This window comes from Scomber scombrus, chromosome 21, assembly GCF_963691925.1.
Source record: "Scomber scombrus chromosome 21, fScoSco1.1, whole genome shotgun sequence".
Taxonomy (NCBI): Eukaryota; Metazoa; Chordata; class Actinopteri; order Scombriformes; family Scombridae; genus Scomber; species Scomber scombrus.
Window position 1 is genome coordinate 23,685,134 of NC_084990.1, and position 27,481 is coordinate 23,712,614.

Sequence of the window (27,481 nt, forward strand, 5' to 3'; positions counted from 1 at the left end):
GAAGGAAGGATGGAAGGAAAAGAAGGAGGAGAAGGAAGAGAATACAGGAAGGAAAGATGGAAGGAAGAAAGGGAGGAAGGAAGGAAGGAAAGTAGGAAGGAAGGAAGAGAGGGAGCAAGGACAGATGGAAGGAAGAGAAGAGAATACAAGAAGGAAGGAAGGAATGGAAGGAAGGAAGGAAGGAAGGAAGGAAGGAAGGAAGGAAGGAAGGAAAAGAAGACAGAAAGGAAGGAAGGAAGGATGGAGGGAAGGAAGGAAGGAAAAGAAGGGCAGATGGAAGGAAGGAAGGAAGGTAGGAAGGAAGGAAGGTAGGAAGGAAGGAAGGAAGGAAGGAAGGAACGAACGAACGAATGAATGAAAAGAATACAGGGAGGAAGAAAGGTAGGAAGGACAGATGGATGGATGGATGGAAGGAAGGAAGGAAGGAAGAAAGAAAGCGAAGAAGGACAGATGGAAGGAATGAATGAAAAGAAGACAGAGAGGAAGGAAGGAACGAACGAACGAATGAATGAAAAGAATACAGGGAGGAAGAAAGGTAGGAAGGACAGATGGATGGATGGATGGAAGGAAGGAAGGAAGGAAGAAAGGGAAGAAGGACAGATGTGAGGAAGGAATGAAAAGAAGACAGGGAGGAAGGGAGAAAGACAGGTAGGAAGGACAGATGGAAGGAAGGAAAAGAGGAAGAAGGAAACTGGGCCGGATTGGACCTCTCGGCGGGCCGGTTCTGGCCCACGGGCCTCATGTTTGACACCCCTGACATATAAACCGACATATACTGGCACAGATTCAGCGACTGATCCAGGATTCAGACACGTGGCGGCCTCGTTACCTCTCCTCAGGGTGTGCGGGCTGTGATCGGAAAGCTGCGGCTGAGAGGTCATCGACCCCTGGAGCCCCTGGAGTCCCTTCTGCCCGATCACCGGAGACAGCTCCTTGTTCTTTAGAGTACTGAAGGGAAGGAGTGAAGGGAAAAAAGGAGGAGAAAAGCAAAGCACAGTTAACAAGCTGAGCCCCATTCATCTCACTCCTGTTTTAATAATAAATAATAATAATAATAAATAATATGTCAATGTTTTTGTGAAGCTCTTTAAAATAAAATATGAGCACCCATAGTTCAATGTCAGAATGCCGCTGCTGCAGAGACAGACGTGCAGCAGAAGCAGATCCAAAATAAATAAATAAATAAATCCCCCAAATAAACCCTGATGGCTTAATGGATTTGCTTTACTTTTACAGTGCAGTGCAGCCAGAATGCCAATGTAAGGGGGGGGAAGGGGGGGAAGGGCTTAACGTTGAAAACATAACCAGTTTCTATAGTCGCAGCGACTTTCAGCAGGAATGAGGCGAAGATGGATGATCGAAAGCTGCGAGGATTGTTTTTAAAAAGTCGAGGTTGGAAACAATGTAAATGAACTGAAAACGTCTTTTTTTTGCAACGTGGAAAATGTTTATTAAATGTTTATGTTAATTGATGTTGTTGTCCATCCTCAACATGCATCATTTTGTTTGTGTGTGTGTGTGTGTGTGTGTGTGTGTGTGTGTGTGTGTGTGTGTGTGTGTGTGTGTGTGTGTGTGTCTTTCTGATCTTGCAGTGCACTCACTCAGGGCTGACTGGGCCCACTGGTATGACTCATTAACGCCCACCTTTTTTTTCTTTTTTTCTTTTATAATGGTATTCACAGAAAGGCTTTTTGAAAATGTCCTTTGTTGCCTAGCAACCGCCTCCTGAATATCCTGGCAACGTGGAAAGTTATGGATCGCATACATGGCTGTTAAATTAAAAGATGGGCTTGATAATGAAACTTGTTGATTTCAATGACTGACAGATCCGGAAAAAACCGAAAGGAGAATTTTTTTTTTGTTGGGGGGGGGTATCTGAGTCTCACCCATCCCTCTTTTTCTCCTCACATCATCCCTCTCTCATGCTGTCCCTGTGGGGCCTCTCTTCATTTAGTGTGTGAATTTGTACGAGCGAGTTGAGCAGGGTTCTGTATTTACCTAGTCGGCTTGGCTCCTCTCTCTCGGTTACAGGCACAGGCTGCCCATGGAGGGGGAGCAGAGAGGGGGGTGTTGGGGGGTTTGGGGGAGCCCAGGAACAGATCGTGGCGAGTAAGAACGAGCGGGGGTTTGATGTAAAGGGTGGAGCCATTCGCATCGGACGGGGGCGCATGCGGAGCGTCGGACAGGGAGGCCTGTTTGGGCAGGTGCAGGGAGTTGGGTTTGGGGTTGGAGTTGACATCAAGTTGCTGAGGAGAGGGGCTGAGGGAGTGGGGGGAGGGTGGGACCGGGCTGTAGCCGGAGCGGCGGAGGGGGGGGGACGGGCCGGGAGGCACGGATTCGGGGCTGGGAGCGACGGGACGCATACCCGGAGGTGCTCGGGTGTAGAAATGGTGGTGAGGGAGCGAGAAGGACGAGCAAGAGGAAGAGGAGGAGGAAGATGAGGAAGAGGGGTAAGGGGGAGGCGGCCTCTCCTCCTCAGGGGAGGGGTAGGCATAACAGGAGTCCGACCAATTGGAGGATGCATCATCCGAGCTGCAATGATAAAGATATCAGAGTTTCATGGGGAACTGAGGTGTCCAGAGGCTGAAAAGCTGTTAAATTCATTAGTGTCTAATAAAGGAACAAGAGGGGATATAGTGAGTTGTAAGGTTAAAGGATGACGTTGCAAATTTTCTATATAATTCTCTTATTGTCAATAAATCTCACATGCAGAGAAAAATCATGATTTTCAGTCTCCAGACAGTAGTTCCTTGTAATTCAGATGTTAATGGGTAAGTGAGGTTTGTTTTGTGTCCATGTGGTTTAGTTTAAATTTAAAGACGTTAAAATGGGAAAATAAACGTATGAATAACTTGCACACATTCTTTTTTTGTGGACCCAGCATCAAATTTCTGCTTTTAATCCATTTTGAGAGAATATATTAGAGGATTATGGTAAAAATGTCTAAGTGGTGTAACCATAAAAACTTTGCACCAAATAATTCAACTTGCTTAAAAACAGTAAATTGTCAATAAAACACCATATCAACTAGTTTGGCATGATCTTACATTATAACTTTTATATTAAATAAAGGTAATGGAATACAATTGTTCTAAATATTACATTTACTCTGGTAACCATGGAGATCAGGAAACATTTACATGTTTTAAATGAAGTCATTATTAGTATAAGTCCACTTAAATACACTGTAGGTGATAAAATATGTAATATTTATCATTCTTTTGTGGTTACACCATTTGACATTTTCAGGAGCATTCAGTCTTACTTTTGGTAAAAAAATGGTGCAAATGTCATTTCAAATGATATAAAACCAACTAAAATACTAAATGTACATTTTAACAAACCTGATGCTGCTTTTAAAACTATTTTTTAACATATTTTTTAATTGCTCATCTTGCCAACCCTTATTTATCACTGACTCATATAATTCCTCACCAGCTTGTTGTGTCTCATATCAAAATGTCATGATTTTGTAATGAAGTTCTTTGAGGAATTGGAGCCATTTCTTAACAAACTATGGTAGGAACATGTCACCAAGTTCAACAGTGTGGTTCATTAATGTGTTTTTAATAATAGTTTATGGATAATAACAGAGGAATAATATCTATCAGGCCTTTTGATGCAAACACAATATTTGCTGGTTTGACTCTGCACATCTGAGATCTGTCGACTATAAGACAAATACAGAGAATCCGCAGCTTTATCCTTTAAGTTCAGGTCTATTATGAGGGAGGGAGGGAAGTCAGGCGCATATTAATTACTGTGTGAGGAAGGAGAAGAAAAGGGCTCCAGAGGGAACAGCACAGAGAAAATAAATAAAGAGTAGGTGCTCATGAAAGTCTTCTCAAATCACGAAAAATGAAGTAAAAAAACAGAAAAGTCAGTCACCTCATCCATTGCAGGGCCTTGCGACAATGGACTGTTATGCTGTTAATGATGCTTGGACTAATGGCAGAAACAAAACAGATAGTATCATTCATGCACATGCAGCAATGAGCCATACCTGAACTACACGGATGAACTTTCTCCTAATACGTGTTTGTTTTGTGACGTAAGTGAAAGTGTCACAACTCAGGCATTAAATTAACTTCACACATGATTCTACACATTCAAGGATGAGGAAATATATTTGACAAAGAAACTTTTAAAAAAAAGGAGCAGTCACAAGAGTTTGAAATGACATGCAAGGAGGAAACGGAGGGATGGAGGGAAGGGAAGGAGGGGTTCGAGGTAAGAGAGAGGATGAGCGTTTTTCGGAGACAGACAAACATAAAAATAAACGTGGGAGAGCAGACAGCGCTGTTCTGTCAGGACGCAGCAGCACACGCGGCGGGGGGGGGGGGGTAGCAGCAGCAGGTGAGGAGGAGGAGGAGGAAGAGGAAGAGGAAGAGGAGGAGTGAAACAGGAGGAGGACGGGGGGGGGGAGGCACAACAAGCCTTACCTGGCTCGGTCGCTGCTAGTGGGAGGAAGGGTGGGGGAGGGGGAGGCAGAGAAATCCCCAGGCTGCTCGGGGATGAGAGCGTCATTGGGCGGGGCGGGGGGATGCACGCTCGGAGGCGTGGAGGAGCTTTTACGCGTAGAAGACGAGCCCCTGCGTGACACCCATGAAGTGTCCATCACCCTGACACCCATGCTGCAGTGGGACAGAGATGCACAGCCAATCAAATCAAAGGAGGGCGTGTGTGCATGTGTGTGTGTGTGTGTGTGTGTGTGTGTGTGTGTGGTTCAAGTTTGGGGAAGTTTGGGCCTGCTGATGAAGAGGGATCAGCTTCCCTAAAGTCTGACCCTGGATCAGCTTGTATCACTCTTATGATCCACAGCATTTTATCTACTATCCCCCTTTCTTTTCTTCTTTTTAATGACATCTTCTCCTTCATGGTGGTGGTGTATGAGTGAAATGTTATTTGGGGAACCGCCACAGCAGCAGCAGTTTTGAATGATTTGAACAAAAATAAGATGCATGTTTTGGTCCAGTTGACATCATCACTGCTACTCTCAGGCCCGAAGACATCACTTCATGGAATAGTTTGACATTTTGGGAGAAATTTGCTTATGTAGTAGCCGATAATGTGATAATAATGACCGATAATGTTTTTTTTTTCAGGGATTAGGAGGAAAAAGCGTTGATTAGTAGAAGCTGTAAAGGATGAAATAATGCTGACACTGAGGTAAAGTTTGCTGTGTTTGTGTTCAGTCAAACAGTCAAAATGGAGAAATGAAAATAAAACTCAAACTAAGCTGATTTTTATCTGCAGTTCAGTTTAGTTTTAGTTAGTTTTGCATTGTTCATTGTAGTTTTATGGCGCTTTTCCTCTACACAGTTCCAGCACGACTCGCCTCGACTCGCCTCGCCTCGGTACGGTTCCAGGACAGACCTTTTCCATTACAAAAAAGTACCTACTCAACGTGGGCGGGGTCGTCATAGCACGGCTCCGCGAAACTGCCGTGACTTCGTTTTATACGCGACACAAAACACATAAACAATGGAGGACATTGAGGCAGTGGTGTACTTGCTGCTGTATGAGGCTTTCTGTCTCACACAAAGCAAGAAAATTGAGCCGTATAGCTGTAGCTATGGTAACGCTGTATAGCTGTAACTATGGTTGTAACGCTGCTGCCGGTATTTAAAAATGCCGGGTTTGATTCTTGTGTGGGACGGCTCATGACTCTTCCAGTGACGACTCTTCTGACCAATCAGTGGCCGTCAGTCTGATGACGTCACATTTTAGTATTGGTTCGGCTCGCTTGGAACCTCGGCAGAGCAGGTACTAAAAAAGCACCAGGTACCAGGTACTATCCCTGATGGAGACGCAAAAATAAACCGAGGCGAGTCGTGCTGGAACTGTGTAGTGGAAAAGCTCCATTAGTTAACTATATTAACCCTGCTTTGGACAGACTAGCTGTTTCCAATTGTTTCCAGTATTCGTGCTAAGCTACAGCTATATATATATATTTTTTTTTTAAAAGCAAAATGTCAAACTATTCCTTTATATAAAGAGGGAGAGAAAAAAAACCCGGAGCTTAACTTAACCGTGACTTCGGCTAAGACTGCACAAGAAGACTATTGTCCTCACAGGCTGAACAAGTCTATCCAGCTCCAGACGTTACGTAAACACAAAGATAGAGAAAAAGACTTGCTTTGTTCATGTCACCCATATTTTACCCCCCACCCAACCACCCCACCCCCTCCCACCCATCATCTCTCTGCTGGAGACATTGAACTATAGGAGTCCACCTGCACCGGAGCGTTAAAACACACACACGACAGATGAGAGACGGATCCTGTCAAACATGATGGATAGAGACCGATGGGAGGATGACTGGAGGAAAAGGATCTATACTGTACCTTTGTATCTTCCTAATGCTGCATTGTGTTTAAAAAAAAACAAAAAACAACAACAAAACAGAGACAAACACAATGAGGACAGGAGTAAAAGTAAAGATCACGGGCTCATTAACAGCAGCGGAGCAACTTTGACAGGAGAGAAAACTTTTTAGAGACAAAGAGTAAAAGATGGAGGAGCAGCGGAGTGGAAGAGGAAGTGATGGAGGAGGAGGAGGAGGAGGAGGAGGAGGAGGAGGAAGAGGGGGCGAGTGTTGCTGGGTGTAATGAGGAGAGCGAATCGAGGGGGTGAAATGTCTTCTCCCTGATGTGCTTCAACCACCAGAGAGAGAAAATGATTGCTCCATTTAGCTCTAATTAGGTCAAAGTTTCCCTAATGGATACAAGAAAATCCCCTCAAAAATAAAATAAGAAGTTTCCAGCAGCTGCAATCAGCGGCTCGTTCATTAGTGTGGTTTCTTTGTGATGATGACATACTGCTACATGAGGCTATGGGAGCTGCTGGACGGGTATACTTTGTTATCAGGGTCTGTTCTTTATTGTTTAGGTTCTTTAGTTCTTATGAAGGGAAATCTACCATAAAAACCAGTGTAGAAGTCGTACTGGTGGATAAGTGGCAGTTTATTTTGGGTGATGTCATACTGGGGAAAAAGCTTTTCTATTAAAGGCTGATTTATTTGAATGCACCAGTAGTTATTCATTCATTAACACATATGTTTATACTCCAAAACTTTCTCCATTTACTTTTATTTGAAACACAATCAAAACACACCAATTACATTAACCTGAAACAGTGTGTCAGGTTAATGTTTAACCCTCCTGTCGTCCTCCCGGGTCAAAGTGACCCCATCTCTTTTAAATGTTCCTTCTTTCCTTCCTTCTTCCCTCTTTCATTAATTTTTCCTTCGTTCTTCCCCTCCTTCCCTCTTTCTTTGCTCCCTCCTCCTTCCATACTTCTTCCCTCACTTCCATCCTTCCTTCCTTCCTTCCTCCTCTCCTTACTTCCTTCCTTTTTTCCTCCCTCCTTACTCCTTTCCTTCCTTCCTTCCTCCTTCCTTCCTTTCTTCTTTCCTCACTTCCTTCCTTCCTTCCGTCCTCCTTTCGTTCCTCACTTCCTTCCTTCCTTCATCCTTTCCTTCTCTCCTTACTTCCTTCTTATTTTCCTCCCTCCCTCCCTCCTTACTCCTTTCCTTCCCTCCCTCCCTCCTTACTCCTTTCCTTCCTTCCTCCTTTCCCTCTTTCCTCACTTCCTTCCTTCCTTCCTCCTGTCCTTCCTTATTTCCTTCCTCCCTTCCTTCCTTCCTTCCTTCCTTCCTGAGGACAACAGGAGGGTTAGTGGTCCGGTAATGTTTTAACTGAACTGGACCGCTATATTAACTCAGACTGGGTTCGGGTTAGGCTGAGTTTCAATTAAACCTTTTAAAAGAACACAGTAACTTTACATATTTGATACAGTGTGTAGCTGTGCACTTTGCGCTTCAACATCAGTTCCAACTTTTACCGTAATATCTGGAGAAGCTGCGCCCATTAAAATAGAAAAGCTCTGACAAAATGTAACAATCCTCAATATTTCATCAGTTATATGTCTGGATATACATGAAAATGTGACTGCTGAACTCAATCATCAGTTATGACTCACTAGAAGTGCGTGACGCTGATCTCTGCTTGTATTCTCTTATATTTTAATGTGTTTTTGACGTTTCTGGGGCGTCAACCTTTGAGCTGGTAACACTGAGCCAAACTGCAACCAGACAAATCCTCATTATTCAGCCTTTTAAATTCCACTCATGTCCAAACCTTCATCTAAAATACATAAAACTAAACACAACCTTTCTTTCAAAGGAGCAGAAGCCTCGCTGTGCTGAGCCTGCTGCTTCAGAAGGACAAGAAGAAGAAGTGTGTCTATTGAAAGGCGAGCTCTATTGATCAGACCCAGCACACACACACACACACAAACACACACACACACACACACACACACACACACACTGGGTCCAGGTTTAATTAGCCGGGCTACTCGTGGTCCCGCGGCTGCAGAGCTCAGACTATCCGCAGCAGGGGCCTGATAAGACCGAGAGTGAATTCAAGCATTAAAGAAAGAGACACAGAGACAGACAGAGAGAAAGAGAGAGAAAGCGAATGACTGTTTTTTTTCCCTTTGCAGTTAATCCTCCTGCACAGTTTGTGAGGATTGTCAGATTCCTCATTTCACAGACGAAATGTCATCTCTCTCTCTCTTTCTCTCTCTCTCTCTCTGTCTGTGACTGTCTCTCTCTCTCTCTCTCTGTCTCTGTGTGTGACTCTCTCTCTCTCTGTCTCTGTGTGTGACTCTCTCTCTCTCTCTCTCCTTCTCTCTCTCTCTCTCTCCCTCTCTCTCTCTCTCTCTCTCTCTGTCTGTGACTCTCTCTCTCTCTCTCTCCTTCTCTCTCTCTCTCTCTCCCTCTCTCTCTCTCTATCTCTCTCTCTCTCTCTCTCTCTCTCTCTGTGACTCTGTCTCTCTCTTTATCTCTCTTTCTCTCTCTTTCTCTCTCTCTCTGCCCCTATCTCTCTCTCTCTCTCTCTCTCTCTCTCTCTCTGTTCTCCAGACTGCATAAAAGGCTTGAGGGGAGGAAGAGAGCAGGAGGAGGTAAGCAGATAAAAAGAGTGATGCATCCTCCTTTCTGTCCACCTCATATTGAAACTGAACTCACCGGAGTCACTTCTCACATAAAAACTTTTTTTTTTTTGGGGGGGGTAAATCACTGTGGGGAATTCTCTCATTCTCTCACTCTTTTGCCACCACATATATCCGACCCTGTCAAAAGGCAGTCATGTGGAAACGTTACGTGCCTTGTCGTGGCCTCGTCTCTAGAGAAGAGAAAAGTAAAGCTAACCTGTCAGCGAGGATCCAACCTGAATGAAGCTGTGAGGAGGAAGACGAGGCTGCTGCTGATTGATTGATTGCGAAATGATTGTGAGGGTAAAAAGGGACTGTATGCTTTGGCCAGCTGTGAGGAGGAAGGAAAAGGAGGGAGGAAGGGAGGAAGAAGGAAGGAAAGGAGGGAATGAGGAAAGAAGGAAAGGAGGAAGGAAGGGAGGAAGAAGGAAGGAAGGAAGGAAGGAAGGAAGGAAGGAGGGGGGAAGAAGAAAGGAAAGGAGGAAGAAAGGGGGATGGAGAAAAGAGAGAAGGAGGGAGGAAGGACAGACGGAAGGAAGGAAGGAAGCAAGGAAGGGAGGAAGGAAAGAAGGACAGAGGAAAGAAGTAAGGGAGGAAGGAAAGGAAGGAAGGAAGAAAGGGGTATGGAGAAAAGAAGGAAGGAAGGAAGGAAGGAAGGAAGGAAGGAAGGAAGGAAGGAAGGAAGGGAGGAAGGAAGGAAGGACAGGAGGGAGAAAGGAAAAGAGGAAGGGAGGAAGGAAGGAAAGAAGGAAGAAAGGGGATGGAGAAAAGAGAGAAGGAGGGAGGGAGGAAGGACAGACGGAAGGAAGGAAGGGAGGAAGGAAGGGAGGAAGGAGGGAGGGAAGAAGGAAGAAAAGGAGGGAGGAAGGAGGAAGAAGGAAGGAAAGGACGAAGGAAGGAAGGAAGGAAGAGAGGAAGGAAGGAAGTAAAGGAGGAAGAAGGAAGGAAAGGAGGAAGGAAGGAAGGAAGGAAGGAGGTGAGAAAGGAGACGAAGGGGGGTTTGAACTCCCTTTCTGGAACTTTTCCTCTTTCATTTTTGTACTTTTCATCCTTTTCTGCTTCTCGTGTGAACAATCAAGTGCATCGTTATCCTCATATTATAACTATATCATGTCTAACACTCTCTATGGTCTCTATGGCAACCAGCTTTTCACACTCTAGAAACACCTCTGATTGATCTGACAAGTTTACAAGGAGAAGTATCTTGCACATCTCCAGCTCTATATTTATATTCTGAAGGTCTACTAGAATATCTTTGCATGATTTCCTGTTAAAAAAAACTCCTTATTTATCTTCTACTGGTCCTTTATGCAGCCGCTCAGTTCAGCCTCTGTCTATTAACAGGCTGTTTTAGCTCCTATCTCCTGATGAAATACGATTTTCATTCACCAATTAACCCCAATTTCTTCTACTTTGATGTTTTTTCAATCATTGTCAAGCTTCCACCAATCAAATTCAACATTTCTTACTCTATAACATCACATTAGAAGCCTTCAAGCATCTAAAAACAACGCATATTCTTCACATCTCCAGCTCTATATTAATATTCTGTGTCTCTACTGGAATATTTTTGCATGATTTCCAGTTAAAAACTCCTTATTTATCTTCTACTGGTCCTTTATGCAGCCGCTCAGTTCAGCCTCTGTCTATTAACAGGCCGTTTTATCTCCCTCTCTGCTCTGATTGGCCAGCTTCAGGAAGCCAGCTCCAGAGGCTACGTTAATGAACAAAAGTGGCTGAATTTCACTTCTTTTTTTTATCTTTCTCTACTCAAAATATACAATACTCAAATGCATCTATAAATGTGCATGAAATACAATGTTGAATATGAGAGATGAGAATATGGACAACCAGTCAAAACAACATTAGATTTGAGAAAGATTGTACTAAAATGTGCAAAATACCCAAATTGCGGCTGGTTAATCCCCGTATACAGAGGAGGAGCGTCGTACCCATCCTTCTTATAGAACTCCAGCATCATGTTGTCGGTGGCGACGCTGAGGGGCCGTCGGCTCTGGTCGTTCTGCCTTCGATCCATCTGCTCCATGTCAGGAGACGGCATCGAGCTGTAGTTAGCGTTGTGGTTGGTGTGGACGGGGCTGCCGTAGTTTCCTGTGACGTTGAACTCGATTTCTGAGAAAGACGGAAGAAAAAGGGATTATGAGTGATGTAGTATGCAGTATTACAGTAAAAGTACTACAGTATTATGAGTGATGTAGTATGCAGTATTACAGTAAAAGTACTGCAGTATTATGAGTGATGTAGTATGCAGTATTACAGTAAAAGTACTGCAGTATTATGAGTGATGTAGTATGCAGTATTACAGTAAAAGTACTGCAGTATTATGAGTGATGTAGTATGCAGTATTACAGTAAAAGTACTGCAGTATTATGAGTGATGTAGTATGCAGTATTACAGTAAAAGTATTGCAGTATTATGAGCGATGTAGTATGCAGTATTACAGTAAAAGTACTGCAGTATTATGAGCGATGTAGTATGCAGTATTACAGTAAAAGTACTGCAGTATTATGAGCGATGTAGTATGCAGTATTACAGTAAAAGTACTGCAGTATTATGAGCGATGTAGTATGCAGTATTACAGTAAAAGTACTGCAGTATTATGAGCGATGTAGTATGCAGTATTACAGTAAAAGTACTGCAGTATTATGAGCTATGTAGTATGCAGTATTACAGTAAAAGTACTGCAGTATTATGAGCTATGTAGTATGCAGTATTACAGTAAAAGTACTGCAGTATTATGAGCGATGTAGTATGCAGTATTACAGTAAAAGTACTGCAGTATTATGAGCTATGTAGTATGCAGTATTACAGTAAAAGTACTGCAGTATTATGAGCGATGTAGTATGCAGTATTACAGTAAAAGTACTGCAGTATTATGAGTGATGTAGTATGCAGTATTATAGTAAAAGTACTGCAGTATTATGAGTGATGTAGTATGCAGTATTACAGTAAAAGTACTGCAGTATTATAGTGATGTAGTATGCAGTATTACAGTAAAAGTACTGCAGTATTATGAGTGATGTAGTATGCAGTATTACAGTAAAAGTACTGCAGTATTATAGTGATGTACTATGCAGTATTACAGTAAAAGTACTGCAGTATTATGAGTGATGTAGTATGCAGTATTACAGTAAAAGTACTGCAGTATTATGAGTGATGTAGTATGCAGTATTACAGTAAAAGTATTGCAGTATTATGAGCGATGTAGTATGCAGTATTACAGTAAAAGTACTGCAGTATTATGAGTGATGTAGTATGCAGTATTACAGTAAAAGTATTGCAGTATTATGAGCGATGTAGTATGCAGTATTACAGTAAAAGTACTGCAGTATTATGAGTGATGTAGTATGCAGTATTACAGTAAAAAGTACTGCAGTATTATGAGTGATGTAGTATGCAGTATACCTCAGACTGTACTGCAGTAATAGAAAGTACTATATTTCCCTCTGAGATGTAGAAAGTAGCATCACATGGAAATACGACAGTAAAGTACAAATACTTCAAAATTCTACTAAAGTGCAGTACTTGAGTAAATGTACTATATATATCATCCGTCCTCACCTCCAGGGAAGAACCAGTCAGCATGCTGGATGATGGGCTCAATGATGCCGACGATCTGCAGGGAAACGGTGGTCATCATCTCTGTGATGTTGCTGCTGCAGACAGAAAGAGGACAGAGACTTTTTTATGAAGGGACATGGAGGAAAAGAAGCCGTCTGGATCATAAGAATTAACACTCAGGCTGTGATTAACACATTTACATGATATTACAGGCACATTAAAAAAGAGGAAAATTAGAACCATTTCACAAATGTGAGCTATTAAAATACTAATTAAAAGTTAAAGACGGATAAAGACTTTGTAAGATTAACACAGAGATATGAGGGAAGTGTCCTTCACCTTCTCAAAGTGCTCCGTCATCATCATGAATATACTGTAACACCTACAGTGTATTTAACCCTCCTGTTGTCCTCGAGTCAAGGAAAAAAGGAAAGATGGAAGGATGGAAGGAAAGACGGAAGGATGGAAGGAAGGAATGAAGGAAGGAAGGAAAGATGGAAGGAAGGAAGGAAGGAAGGAAGGAAGTAAGGAAGGAAGGAAGGAAGGAAGGAAGGAAGGAAGGAAGGAAGGAAGGGAAAGGACGGAAGGATGGAAGGAAGGAAGGACAGATGGAAGGAAGGAAGGAAGGAAGGAAAGATGGAAGGAAGGAAGGAAGGAAGGAAAGATGGAAGTGATGAAGAAGAAGGAAAGGAGGAAGGAAGGAAGGATGGAAGGAAGGAAAGATGGAAGGAAAGATGGAAGGAAGGAAGACAGGAAGGAGGAAGGAAAGATGAGAGGGATGAAGAAGGAAGGAAGGATGGAAGGGAGGAAGAAGGAAGGAAGGAAAGATGAAAGGAAGGATGGAAGGATGGGAAGGAAAGGAAGAAGGATGGAAGGACGGAAGGAAGGAAGGAAGGATGGAAGGATGGAAGGAAGGATGGAAGGATGGGAGGAAGGAAGGAAAGATAGAAGGATGGAAGGAAGGAAGGATGAAAGGATGGAAGGATGGAAGGAAGGATGGAAGGGAGGAAGAAGGAAGGAAGAGGGAAGGAAAGGGGGGAGGAAGAAGGAAGGAAGGAAAGATGGAAGGGATATGGAAGGAAGGAAAGATGGAAGAAAGGAAGGAAAGAAAGATGGAAGGAAGGAAGGAAGAAAGGAAGGAAGGATGGAAGGAAAGATGGAAGGAAGGAAGGAAGAAAGGAAGGAAGGAAGGAAGGAAAGATGGAAGGAAGGAAGGAAGGAAAGATGGAAGGAAGAGAAGAAGCATCCTTCACCCTTCCCAAAGTGCTTAGTCATCATCATTGTGACGTTTTGTTATTAGCAGTTGTAGCTTTTTGAGCTTTGAGCAGCATCGTGAAAATCGGCAGCTCAGTTTTTTTTTGCTGCAGAGAAGAAGAAGAAGAAGAAGAAGAAGAAGAAGAAGAAGAAGAAGAAGAAGAAGAAGAAGAAGAAGAAGAAGAAGAAGAAGAAGAAGAAGAAGAAGAAGAAGAAGAAGAAGAAGAAGAAGAAGAAGAAGAAGAAGAAGAAGAAGAAGAAGAAGAAGAAGACGAAGAAGAAGAAGAAGAAGAAGAAGAAGAAGGAGAAGAAGAAGAAGAAGAAGAAGAAGAAGAAGAAGAAGAAGAAGAAGAAGAAGCGAGCTGTGATGAGAGAATCCCTGCAGATACAGAGTCCTTCTCTTTCCTCCATCCACTGCATGAAAAACACATTTCTAGCTGAAGACGAGGATGCAGAGATAAAAAACCTTCAACTGAACGATGCAGTACAAGGCCTGTTTTAAAATTCACTTCATCCTCTTCTTCTCTCTTTTACTTAAATCTGATCCTGCTGCTTGCATGTTAATTGAATATATTTGTTCAGTCCTTCTGTTTTATAGAAGACATGAGAATAAATAATTCATTGTGACTCTGACAATGTTTTCTAGCTGGTTGGTGGAATACTAAGATGTAAGGATGGAGGGAGGAAGGAAGAAAGAAGGAAGGAAGGAAGGACAGGAGCAATGAAGGAAGGAAGGAAGGAAGGAAGGAAGGAAGGAAGGAAGGAAGGAAAGGAGTAAGGAAGGAAGGAAGGAAGGAAAGGAGGGAGTAAGGAAGGAAGGAAAGAAAGAAAGGAGTAAGGATGGAGGGAGGAAGGAAGGAAGGGAGGAATGAATTAAGGAAGGAAGGAAGGAAGGAAGGAAGGAAAGGAGTAAGGAAGGAGGGAGGATGGATGGAAGGAAGGAAGGAAGGAAGGAAGGAAGGAAGGAAGGAAAGAAAGGAGTAAGGATGGAGGGAGGAAGGAAGGAAGGAATGAATGAAAGAAGGGAGTAAGGAAGGGAGGGAGGAGGAAGGAAAGGAGTAAGGAAGGAGGGAGGATGGAAGGAAGGAAGGAAGGAAGGAAGGAAGGAAGGAAGGAAGGAAGAAGGAAGGAAGGAAGGAAGGAAGGAAGGAAGGAAGGAACAGTCAAAAGAGATGGGGTCACTTTGACCCGGGAGGACGACAGGAGGATTAAATGTACTTAAAGAGAACGAACCGTATCATGCACATTTTCAGATCTATATATTAATATTCTGGAGCTCTACTGGAATATATTTGCATGATTTCTAGTTAAACATGTCTTATTTATCTGATACTGCTTCTTTATTCAGCCGCTCAGCTCTGTCTGAAACCGGCTGTTTTAGCTCCTGTCTCTTATTTATGAAATATGTGAGTTGGAAACAACCTTAGCAACAAAGGCTACAGAAAGGATTTAATGTTTAATGTTTAATGTTTAATGTTTAATGTTTAAGGGCATGTGAGCATTTTTATAAGGGTCAGTGACAAATAGTGTTGGCAAGATGAGCAATTCATAAATATGTTAAAAAAATACAAAGGTAAGACTGAATGCTCCTGAAAATGTCAAATGGTGTAACCACAAAAGAATGATACATATTACATATTTTATCACCTACAGTGTATTTAAGTGGACTTATACTAATAATGACTTCATTTAAAACAATGTAAATGTTTCCTGATCTCCATGGTTACCAGAGTAAATGTAATATTTAGAACAATTATATTCCATTACCTTTATTTAATATAAAAGTTAGAATGTAAGATCATGCCAAAACTAGTTGATATGGTGTTTTATTGAGAATTTACGTTTATTTTCATATTTTAACCCCTTTAAATTTAAACTAAACCACATGGACACTGACCCAAATATTTATATTTATATAACAGTAAATGTCTGACCCTTCGTTGTGCGTCCACAGCAGATTAGGTCCGAGGACGATAGCGATGTTTCCAGGTGTCATCTTGTTTACGTCTGGTATTCAGTCAGTTTGGAGAGAAATTTGATCAAATACCTGTAAGAAGAAAAACAGGATCAATCAGTTAATATATTACATTAATTATTAAATTAAATTACAGCATCAGAGAATCATGTTTCTGTCCACCTGCTGAATAAAGATACAAACACACAGAAATGATGGTGATGCTAAAAAGACTGTAATGTGTCAGATATCACTTGATATGAGTAACTCAGACTGATGAAGCTCAATAGAAGCTGATCATCTACTTTTAAATCATCTGATTGTTTTAACCCTCCTGTTGTCCTCGAGTCAAGGAAGGAAGGGAGGAAGAAGGAAGGAAGGATGGGATGGAGGAAGGAAGGAAGGAAAGGAGAAGAAGGAAGGAAAGGAGGAAGGAAGGGAGGGAGGAAGAAGGAAGGAAAGGAGGAAGGGAGGAATGAGGGAAGGAAGGAAGGAAGGAAGAAAAGGAGTGAAGGAAGGAAGGAAGCAAGAAAAGGAGTGAAGGAAGGAAGGAGGGAGGGAGGGAGGGAGGGAGGGAGGGAGGGAGGGAGGGAGGGAGGGAGGGAGAAAGGAAAAGAGGTAGGAGGAAGGAAGGAAAGAAGGAAAGAGGAAAGAAGGGAGGAAGGGAGGGAGGAAGGAAGGAATGAATTAAGGAGGGAAGGAAAGAAGGAAGGAGGGAGGAAGGAATGAAGGAAGGAAGGAAGGAAGGAAGGAAGGAAGGATGGAAGGAAGGAGAGAAGGAAAGAAAGAAGGAGGGAGGAAGGACAGACGGAAGGAAGGAAAGAGAGAAGGAGGCAGAAAGGAAAAGAGGAAGGGAGGAAAGAAGGAGGGAGGGATGGAGGAAAGAAAGAAGGAACAGTCAAAACAGACGGGGTCAATTTGACCCGGGAGGACGACAGGAAGCTTAAGACAACTTAGAACCTACAGAATAAGCTCAACTTCCAACAATAGACTTAAACTGTACTGTTAGCACACTGAAGCTAAACCGTATCATTACAGTAAAACTCTGATTCCTACTTTAACCGTCTCTCTTCATGCTCTTAGACACATTAAATAAAATGGGCCAGTGGTGTTTCTGAGGTTTTCTGGGTAGAGCAGCTGAGCTCAGATGACTCATCCCCAAAGAAGCTGAAGTACAGCTGAATGAACATCAGGCGGCTCATCCCAGCGAGCAGCGATCATCTGGACAGGTCTGACAGGTCTCCTCAGAGGAGGACGACTGTCTAAAAATACCCCCCCCCCCCCCCATTTGTGCGATTCGATGATGACACTGACAAGCGCTGCCGTGTCTCTCGCTTCTCCTCCTTCTTCTTCTTCTTTACTTTATTTATCCTCCTCCTCCTCCTCTTCCTCTTTGTGGCTCTCCTCCTTTTTTCTCTTTTGATCATGCGACAAGCCCTTCACATAATATGCAACGCTCGCTTTAATCCAGCTGCAAATAGAGCGACGCCGAGCTGCTGAGAACGTAGATAAGAATTAAGAACAGAGGTGTCGCAACCATAGAACAACCTGATGGAGGCGTGTGAGGAAGCTATCAGTCCTTTTACAGCTCAGTTTCTTCTATCTGCAGCTCTGTATCACGCTGATTCACTAAACCAGCAGCGGCCCAATCAAATGTGAGGAATCTGATTTGCATCCTTTCTTTTTTAAACGCTGCATGTTCACATTTATATTTCACTGGGTGATGATAAGTTCACAGTACGGAAGATACTGACGCTCTGACTCCACTGTGACTTTAACCGCAGTGTGAGGTTTGAATAATTAACCTCATCTCACACCTGAAAAGTTTGACTGTATTGAACTTTGTAAAGCTTCAGAATTTCTGCTTTAGCATCAGTGGTTTTAACTTTAACCTACAAGTAACTAACCTCAGCATTAACATTGTCTTTTTATGATTATTAGAAGCTAAATCATCGCTTTTACCCTCCTGTTTGTCCTCGAGTCAAGAAAGGAAGGAGGGAAGGAAGGGAAGGAAGGAAGGATGGAAGGAAAGAAGGAGGGAGGGAGGGAAGGAAGGACAGAAGGAAGCCTGATTAAGAGAATCATAAGTTCATGTGAGTCTGGATTGATTAAGACTCACTTAAAGTTGTTGTTGTTGGCGGGGAGGAAGCTTCTCACAGGCGTTGAGCAGAGCCTGAAGTCTCTTGTCTTGGTCTTGGATGCTGCAGGACGACAGAAAGGTCAGTTACATTTCGGGATGACGACATATTTAATATAAAAACAACATTATTATAGTGTGAGAAGATACACACTTGGAGGCCTGGATCCAGTCGTTGTAGAGTTCAAAGCTCATTAAAGGTTCGGGGGAGTTCACGCAGGTATGACTTCAGAGCGGCCTGGTGAGAAAAAACATCAAGAGATAAAAAGATTTATTCATGTTTGTGGTGAGATGATGGAGACGTAACTCATTCAGGTACAGTAAATATGAGCAGGGAGAAAAGAGAGGGAGATAGAATAAGGAGAGAAAAAAGAGAGAAAGAACAAAGTAAAAAAGAAAGAATGGAGAGAAAAAGAAGGAGGGAAGGAAAAAAGAAAAAGGAATGTAATAAAGAAATAAGGAAAGAAAAAAAGAAAAAAACAGAAAGAAGGGAAAGCAAGGAAAGAAGGAAGGAAAAAAGAGGAAAAAAGGAATAAAAGACAGAAAGAAGGAAAGAAAGAAAGAAAGAAAAAGAAAATACAGGAAGGAAGGAAGCAAGAAAAGAACGAACAGAAAGAAAGAAACAAGGTATCAAGAAAGAAAAAAGGAAGGAAATAGATAGAAAGAAAGAAAGAAGCCAGACAGAGGGAAAGCAAGAAAATAAACAGAAAGAAAGAAGGAAGAAAGGAAAATAGACAGAAGGAATGAAAGAAGGACAGACAAAGAAAAGAAAAGACAGAAAGGTGGGAACCAAGAAAATAAAGAATGGAAAGAAAGAAGGAAGAAAGGAAAAATAAATTACCGGGAGAAGGGAAGCAAGAAAACAAAGAAGGAATGAAAGAAAGAAAAAGAAAAGAGAGAAGGGAAACCTACCATTACAATAAAAAGTAAAGTCATTAAAGTCTGAACTCATCACAGACTTTAACACAGAGTCTCTTTAACAGGATGAGGAATAAAAGTTTTAATCTAATAATGTGGATCTGAATGATTGGCAGTAAACATTCCCCAGAGTCTGGAGGAAACATTCACATTCCCCAGTTCTTCCCATAGACTGTATATAATTATATATATATTCTTCCTCTGCTGTGACTCTGCACCCTGAAAACTACACACATACATTATAACTCCACACAGAGTCATTTAGCAGAGCTGAGGAGGAAAACGACGGCTGACTGAGTTTCTCTCTGACTCTGACTTCTTCTGTTTCTGGTCTGCCTGCGTCTGCCTCCTTTTTCCCTTCTTCCTCCCTCCTTTCCTTCCTTCCTTCCTTCCTTCCTTCCTCCCTCCTTTTCTTCCTCTCTTCTATCCTTCCTTCTTTCCTTTCCTCCCTTCCTTCCTCCCTCCTTTTCTCCTTTCCTCCCTTTCTTCCTTCCTTTTTCCTTCTTCCTTCCTCCATTCCATCCTTCCTCCCTCCCTCCCTTCCTCCCATCCTCCACCATCTCCCCCGTCTCCCCTGTCTCCCCCCCAGAGGGACGTGTGGGACAGATGACAAACAAACCCGAGTTAGGGCTTCCCTCAGCGAGGAGGCTGCTGTCCTTCTGTCTGCTTGTGTAATACTAGGCATGGTGTGTGTGTGTGTGTGTGTGTGTGTGTGTGTGTGTGTGTGTGTGTGTGTGTGGTGTGTGTGTGTGTGTGTGTGTGTGTGTGTGATTAAATAGAAAACATTAAAGGTGCAGCATGTTGGATTTAGAGGTGAAGTTGGAGATTAAAACCAACTGAATATCCCTCCATCTCTCCTCCAAGTGGGACAAACATGCGGCCCGTGGGGCCAGAACCGGCCCCGCCTAGGAGTCCAATCGGCCCACTTTCCTTCCTGTCTTCTTCCCTTGCTTGCTTCCTTCCATATTTCCGTCCCTGTCTTTTTTTCCTACTTCCTTCCTTCCTTCCTTCCTTCCTTCCTTCCTTCCTTTCTTTGTTCCTTTTTGTCTTCTCTTCCTTCCTCTCCATCTGTCTTTCTTCTCTTTCTTCCATCTTTTCTTCCTGTCTTCTTTTTCCTTCCTTCCTTCCTTCCTTCCTTCCTTCCTTCCTTCCTTCTTCTTTCTTTCCTTCCTTCCATCTTTCCTTCCTGTCTTCTTTTCCTTCTTTCCTTCCATCTGTCCTTCCTTCCTTCTTTCATATTTCTATCCTGTCTTCTTTTCCTTCCTTCCTTCCTTCCTTCCTTCCCTTCCTTCCTTCCTTCCTTCCTTCCTTCCATCCTTCCTTCCATCTTTCCTTCCTGTCTTCTTTTCCTTCTTTCCTTCGATCTGTCCTTCCTTCCTTCCTTCCATATTTTCGTCCTGTCTTTTTTACTTCCTTCCTTCCATCCTTCCCATCCTTCCTTCCTTCCATCCTTCCCCCTCCAACGCTGTATCCAGTAATCTTTAAACATCCAAGTCTGCTCCCTCTGTAGATATAAAGAGCTCAAATCTAAAGGTAAAAGACACACTATTGATTCCTATTTTCCTCTAGAAGATTCTCCTCTACAGTAGTTTTCTGTATTTATGGAGCTGCTGATGATTGAAGCTGATGGGAAGATGAAGCGCTGCCCTCCTCCATCACCATCTTCACCCAGCGCTCCACTGAGACACGCACACAAATTAGACTCTCTGTTTAATCTGAGAGGAGATATCGCCTCGTCTCAGATTCATCTCAACACTTCCTGTCTTTTTCTTTCTGGCTGCTCCGCACGCTCCAGCGAACACGTCTGATTGACCGACTTTAATTTGATATTTAACAATGAAACATGTTCACATCGTATCTCCAGCTCATGTTCAGCTCCAAAAAGCACTAGCAGGAAAAGAAGACAGGAAGGAAAGATGGAAGGAAGGACGAAAGGGAGGAAGAAGGAAGGAAAGGAGGGAGGAAGGAAGGAAGGGAGGAAGAAGGAAGGAAAGGAGGGAGGAAGGAAGGAAGGAAGGGAGGAAGAAGGAAAGAAGGAAGGAAGGAAGGTAGGATGGAGTGAGGAAAGAAGGAAGGAGGGTGGGAGGGAGAAAGGAAAAGAGGAAGGAAGGAAAGAAAGGACAGAGGAAAGAAGGAAGGGAGGAAGGTAGTGGGGAGGAAAGAAAGAGAGAAGGAGGGAGGGAGGAATGAAGGAAGGAAAGAAAGAAGGAAAGATGGAAGGAAGGAAAAGAAGACGGGAAGAAAAGATGGAAGAAAGAAAAGAAAGACAGATGGAAGGACGGAAGAGAAGACAAGAAGGAAGGAAGGAAGGAAGGAAGGAAGGAAGGAAGGAAGGAAGGAAGGAAGGAAGTAGGAAAAAAAGACAGGACGGAATATGGAAGAAAGCAAGCAAGGGAAGAAGGAAGGAAGGACAGATAGAAGGAAAGAAGGAAAATAAGACAGGAAGGCAAGTGGGCCGGATTGGACCCCTTGGCGGGCCGATTCTGGCCCACGGGCCGCATGTTTGTCCCACTTGGAGGAGAGATGGAGGATATTCAGTTGGTTTTAATCTCCAACTTCACCTCTGAATCCAAAACGCTGCACCTTTAATGTCTCCTATCTAATCACACACACACATAAAGATCTATTATATTTTATTTTATATGTTTTTCATCTGACAACTGCAGTACAGACAAAGCATCCTAAAAAAATAAATATATAATAATAATAAAAAAGATGAATAACAGCATCATAAAGCAGCTCATGGTTCTGGTTTAAAAGCAAATCAGTGACGAGCAACAAAAGAAATAAGACTTTGTTGTTTTTGTTGCAGCCTTTTGCAGAAGATGAAGAGAGACTTTGACACTAATCCCGGTTATATTTGGAATTCATCATCATCGACATGTTGGCAGAGTTTATTGAAAATCTCTCCTAAAAAAAAAAAAAAAAATCCCCCAAAAAGAAGAGAAACAGCAGCAACTTGAATCTTAATCAAGTGTAAATTCATCTTTTAACTCTCATGTGTGGATCTGTTTTGACTGTTCCTTCTTCTCCTTCCTCCCCTTCCTTCCGTCTGTCCTTCCTCCCTCCCTCCTTCTCTCTTTCTTTCCTCCCCCCTACCTTCCTCCCTTCCTTCTTTCCTATGTCCTTCTTTCCTTCCTTCCTCCCTTCCACTTTCCTTTCTCCCTACCTCCCCTCCTTCCTTCTTTCCTTCCTCCATCCTTCCTTCTCTTCATCCAATCCTTCCTTCCTCCCTCCCTCCTTTTTCCTCCCCTCCTTCTTCTTCCTTCCTTCCTCCTTCTTTCCTTCTTCCTCCTTCTATCCTTCCTTCTTTCCTTCTCTTCCTTCCTTCCTCCCCATCTTCTCTCTTTCTTTCCTCCATTCCTTCCTTCCCCCGTTCCTCCTTCTCTCTTTCATTCCTCCCCTACTTCCTCTCTTCCTTCTTTCCTATGTCCTTCTTTCCTTCCTTCCCTCCCTCCTTCATTCTTTCCTCCCTCCCTACCTTCCTTCCTTCTTTCCTTCCTCCCTTCCTTCCTGCTTCCTTGATCCAATCCTTCCTTCCTCCCTCTCTTTTCTTCCTTCTTCTTCCCTCCTTTCCTTCCTTCCTCTTTCCTTCCTTCTTTCCTCCCTCCCTCCTACCTCCCTCCCTTCATTCCTTCTTCCTTCATCCAATCCTTCCTTCCTCCCTCCTCCTTTTCTTCCTTCTTCCTCCCTCCTTTCCTTCCTTCCTTCTTTCCTTCCTTCCTCCCTTCCTTCCTCCCTTCCTTCCTCCCTTCCTTCCTTCCTCCTTCCTTCCTTGACTCGAGGACAACAGGAGGGTTAAGCTATAGATATAATATATTAGAGGGATTTTTCTGATGCGGAGTGACTGCCGGATCATTTGGCAGCTTAATTATTACGATGTTCATTCCCTAATTTGTTTCTCTCCCCTTCGTTGGTGTGCGGATGTGACACTTCGTTGGTGTGCGGATGTGACAGTGGGAGAGCAGATGTTGTGTGGGAGGGAGCCAGAAATGTGCTGAAATTAGACTCCCGACACACATCTACACTACACACACACTCGCTGAAGATGGTGGTAAAGGGAAGGGTTGTCACGGCAACAGATGAGGCGGTACGCTCACCTGCGATGGCGTGCGGGTCCGCTGAGTACTCCTGAACGTCGAGCACGCCGCAGTCCAGAGACGCCTTCAGCTTCTTCAGTTTGGAGGCCGACGGAGCGATTCTGAACAAACCCTGAGACACAAAACAGTGATTATTGATATTTGACACATAAGAGACCAATTAAAGGAGATAGTAATGGAAATGCACAAGACATAAACAGGATCTTACTCCCAATTTTCCTCCTTCCCTTCCTTCCTCCCTCCCTCCTTTCCTTCCTTCTTCATCCTATTTAATCCTGGCTTCAATCCTGCAAACTCACTTGTCTCTTGTGGTGCAACTGGCCTTTTAAATAACTCTATGAGATTTTTTTTTTCATTATATTTATTGCTCACTGTCTCATCTGTTGTGTTTTTACTGCTGGCTGTGCAACAAATTGCCCCTCAAGAATAATAATAAATACATCCTTAACCCTCCTGTTGTCCTCAAGTCAAGGAAGGAAGGGAGGAAGGGAGGGAGGATGGAAGGGAGGAAGAAGGAAGGAAAGGAGGGAGGGAGGGAGGGAGGGAAGGATGGAAGTGAGGAAAGGAAGGAGGGAGGGAGAAAGGAAGTGAGGAAAGAAGGAGGGAGGGAGAAAGGAAAGGAGGAAAGGAAAGAAGAAGGAGGAGGAGGGAGAAAGGAAAAGAGGAAGGGAGGAAGGAAGGAAGGAAAGAAGGACAGAGAAAAGAAGGAAGGTAGGGGGAGGAAAGAAAGAGAGAAGGAGGGAGGAAGGAAGGACAGAAGGAAGGGAGGAAAGAGAGAGGAAGGAAAGAAAGAGAGAAGGAGGGAGGAAGGACAGACGGAAGGAAGGAAGGGAGGAAAGAAGGAACAGTCAGACGGGGTCAATTTGACCCGGGAGGACGACACAAAGGTTAATATAACCAATAATTTTCACTCCAAACCTCAATATCAGCTAATAAAAGAAGTCTGAAGCAACACTTCTAAGCATAAAGATCATCTTAAAAGTCATAAATAGATAATAAAGTACACTACAAGTATTGCTGGAGTTTTGCTTCCCAGTCTCCAAGCCTCCTAAAATAACCCTGATGACATCACTGTGAGATCTTCAGGGTTATTTCTGTTTTCAGACACAGTTGACACAGATTGCAAATGCAGCTGTGCCCAAAAGATAATTAACTAATTAGTGTTGGAGGTTTGATTCCCGGCAGTCCTTGAGCAAAAAGACTAAACTCCTAATTGCTCCCAGTGTGTGTTTATGTGGTTTTGGACAAAAAGCATCTGCTGAATTAGCAATGAATTAATGTATATTAATAAAATCGACTTATTGATATCACATATAAAGCCTGTGACTGCTAATGAACGAGCAGCAGCAGCAGCAGCAGCAGCAGTTGTGGCACTAAAAAGGATCAATGTTGTGTTTCCTTTAATCATTTACTGTCAGCTAAACAGGATGTGACCTCTGAGTTCTGCACCACCACGAATTAATGGGATTGTCGGCTTTAGGCCACATTCAGACATTCAGACCAAATCCAGCAGAGCAGCACCTTCCTGCAGGCTGGTGCAGAATAATGTGAAATAATCAGGAAATTATGATTTATTTCTGGACGTATCTGGATGCAGTTAACCTTCCTGTCGTCCTACCGGGTCAAATTGACCCCGTCTGTTTCGATTGTTCCTTCTTTCCTCCCTTACTTCCTTCCGTCTGTCCTTCCTCCCTCCCTCCTTTCCTTTCTTCTTCTTCCTTCCTTCCTTCATCCCTCCTTTCCTTCCTTCCTCCTTTCATTCCTTCCTTCCTTCCTTCCTTCCTCACCTCCTCCTTTCCTTCCCGTTTCCTCCTTTCCTTCCTTCCTCCTTTCCTTCCTTCCTCCCTCCTTTCCTTCCTTTTTCCTCCCTTCCTTCCTTCTCTCCTTCCTCACCCCCTCCTTTCCTTCCTTCCTTCCTCACCCCCTCCTTTCCTTCCTTCCTTCCTCCTTTCATTCCTTCCTTCATTCCTTCCTCACCTCCTCCTTTCCTTCCTTCCTTCCCTCTTTCCTTCCTTCTTCCTCCCTTCCTTCCCTCTTTCCTTCTTCCCTCCTTTCCTTCCTCCTTTCCTTCCTTCTTCCTCCTTTCCTTCCTTCATCCCTCCTTTCCTTACTCCTTTCCTTCTTCTTCCTTCCTTCCTTCCCTCTTTCTTTCCTCCTCCTTTCCTTCCTTCTTCCTCCTTTCCTTCCTTCATCCCTCCTTTCCTTACTCCTTTCCTTCTTCTTCCCTCCTTCCTTCCCTCTTTCTTCCTCCCTCCTTTCCTTCCTTCTTCCTCCCTTCCTTCCTTGACTCGAGGACAACAGGAGGGTTAAAGAATCTTGATTAATATTTGATCAGTAGTTTCCTGTTTGATAGCTACACTTCTGTATAAACACAGACTACCATTATGTTTGTGGACAGAGTTATTTACCTTTAATTCTTCTGCAGTCTCCACTCAGGACGAACACAGTGAGGAATGGAGGACACTACTCACTTAGCCAATGAGACATGAATAGCCTCTTAGCTAGCTAATGTGAAGTGTGGCAATACTGAGGTCAAAGGTCATGTCCATGCATCATATGATAAGTCCATATATAGACACGATGATGCTGATAATTACATTATTGTATGATAAGTTGATTCCTGCAGGCTAAATGCACTAAAATAGGAGGTGTGGTATTTTTCCTGCTTTGCTGAATGTGTTGTGAAAGCAGCCTGAGATGAAAATAAATCTGTCTCTGCACTCTTCTGCACAATACCACAAAATATCATATTAAAGCAATTAAAATGGAGATGTGTATTTATAATGATATATTTGTCTTTCTCTTTTAATCTCATAATGATTTGTTGATTGGAAACATTCACTGTGCTCTCTGTATTTCTCCGTTAAACAATCGCTACACGCTGAGCAATTAAAGCTGCACAGCTCGCAGGACTGATAACACATTAAATGAGGAAATTCTTCAACATCACGCAGTAATTAAAACAGTCAAGGATTATTTGTTTGAAGCCTTTAAGCAAACCGCTTTGAGGGAAACCCAAAACTGTGGCCTGGACCTCAATAGATATAATTTCCTTTCAGTCATTTTGTTTACTGAGTGTGTGTGTGTGTGTGTGTGTGTGTGTGTGTGTGTGTGTGTGTGTGTGTTGCAGTCTGACCTCCTCCTGCATGCCACACTCCAGCAGCATGGTGACACAGGCCTCGATGGAAAGGCAATATCCCTCCCGCTGAGCGCTAAGTGCTCCTCTAATGGTTTCCCGTAGCATGGCTTCTCCACCCAGGACTCTGTCAAACACAAACACACACACACACACACACACACACACACACACACACACACACACACACACACAGCACACACACACACACACAGAGTAAGCAACAGCTCCACTTTGAGGATGCTGCTCCCATCCACTGAATACTAATACTCAGTATGAGTCGAGCTGCAGAAAGTTACCAAAATAAACAGGAAATGTATTTTCTGGGTGACTTCAAAGGGTTCGAAAAACACTTAAAAAAAAATCATTTTCTCACTATATGTAACAGAGCCTGCTGTGAATACACTAACATCTCTCCCACCAGACATTTGCACTTCTGACTCTGTTTCCACCTTTAAATCCTGCCTGAAAACGCTCCTATACAGAGCTGCATCCTCTGTCTCACACTAACTATGCAATCACGTTCTTGTTTATTTGTTGTACTGATGCACTTTATAGTCACATTGTAAAGTGTCCTTGAGTGCTTTGAAAGGCGCCTTTAATAAAATGCATTATTATTATTATTATTATTATTATTATTATTATTATTATTATTATTATTATTATTATTATCTGCTGGGAGATGGCTGTATTTGTGTTTTTTTGTTGGTTGCCTTCAAAAATCTTCACAAATCAATCAGCATGAGATAAAAAACTAGTCTGATGACATCTGAATTTAATTAAGAAGGTTTTCTTTCTAACTTTTAAGGAGCTTAATTGATGTTTTACTTCACTCAATTCCTTCAGCTTGATATTGTGTTAATGTTCAGCTGATTTCTTTATTATTAAGAAGGTATGGATGGTGTTTAGTTTTGCACTAATGGATCAGTATATAGTGACGTATCTGTTCATGCAGCGTCATTTTCACTCATCAGGGAAGCTGCAGAGTTTCTGTGCAGATCTCATCCATGCTTATAACCACTTCTGTGCTAGTTTTTATTGTTTGTCACTATATTATCATGGTTGTAGCTGCTATAGGGGTGGGCGACATGGCAAAAATATCATATCATGATGTTTTCAGGCAGGATTATGATCCACGATCTTATCACGATTCATTAATGTCTATCACGTAATGACAGTAATGTTTGTTATGTTAGGGGCTCATACACAACATAAACATGTAACCACTGGAAAAACTCATATAAAATGACATTAAAACACAAATACCTCCATAAATAAATGACAACAGGTGTTAAAAAAGTAGCAACAGTATGTTTGGACGTTGAAATGAGACAGATCACTGCTGCTTGTTGCTAGTCATGCAGCATCATTTTGCCTCCTTTCTTTCTTCCTTTCATTCA

General features: G+C 42.8%; 1 protein-coding gene and 1 pseudogene across 1 annotated transcript in view; both read right to left on the minus strand.

Annotated features, from left to right (window-relative positions):
* The window catches only part of LOC134003154 (rho GTPase-activating protein 44-like), a 32,667-nt pseudogene extending 6,158 nt beyond the window's left edge, over positions 1-26,509 (minus strand).
* LOC134003428 (peroxiredoxin-like 2A) overlaps positions 1-27,481 on the minus strand; it is a 283,623-nt gene that overhangs the window by 163,514 nt on the left and 92,628 nt on the right. The gene's annotated exons all lie outside the window — the stretch shown is intronic.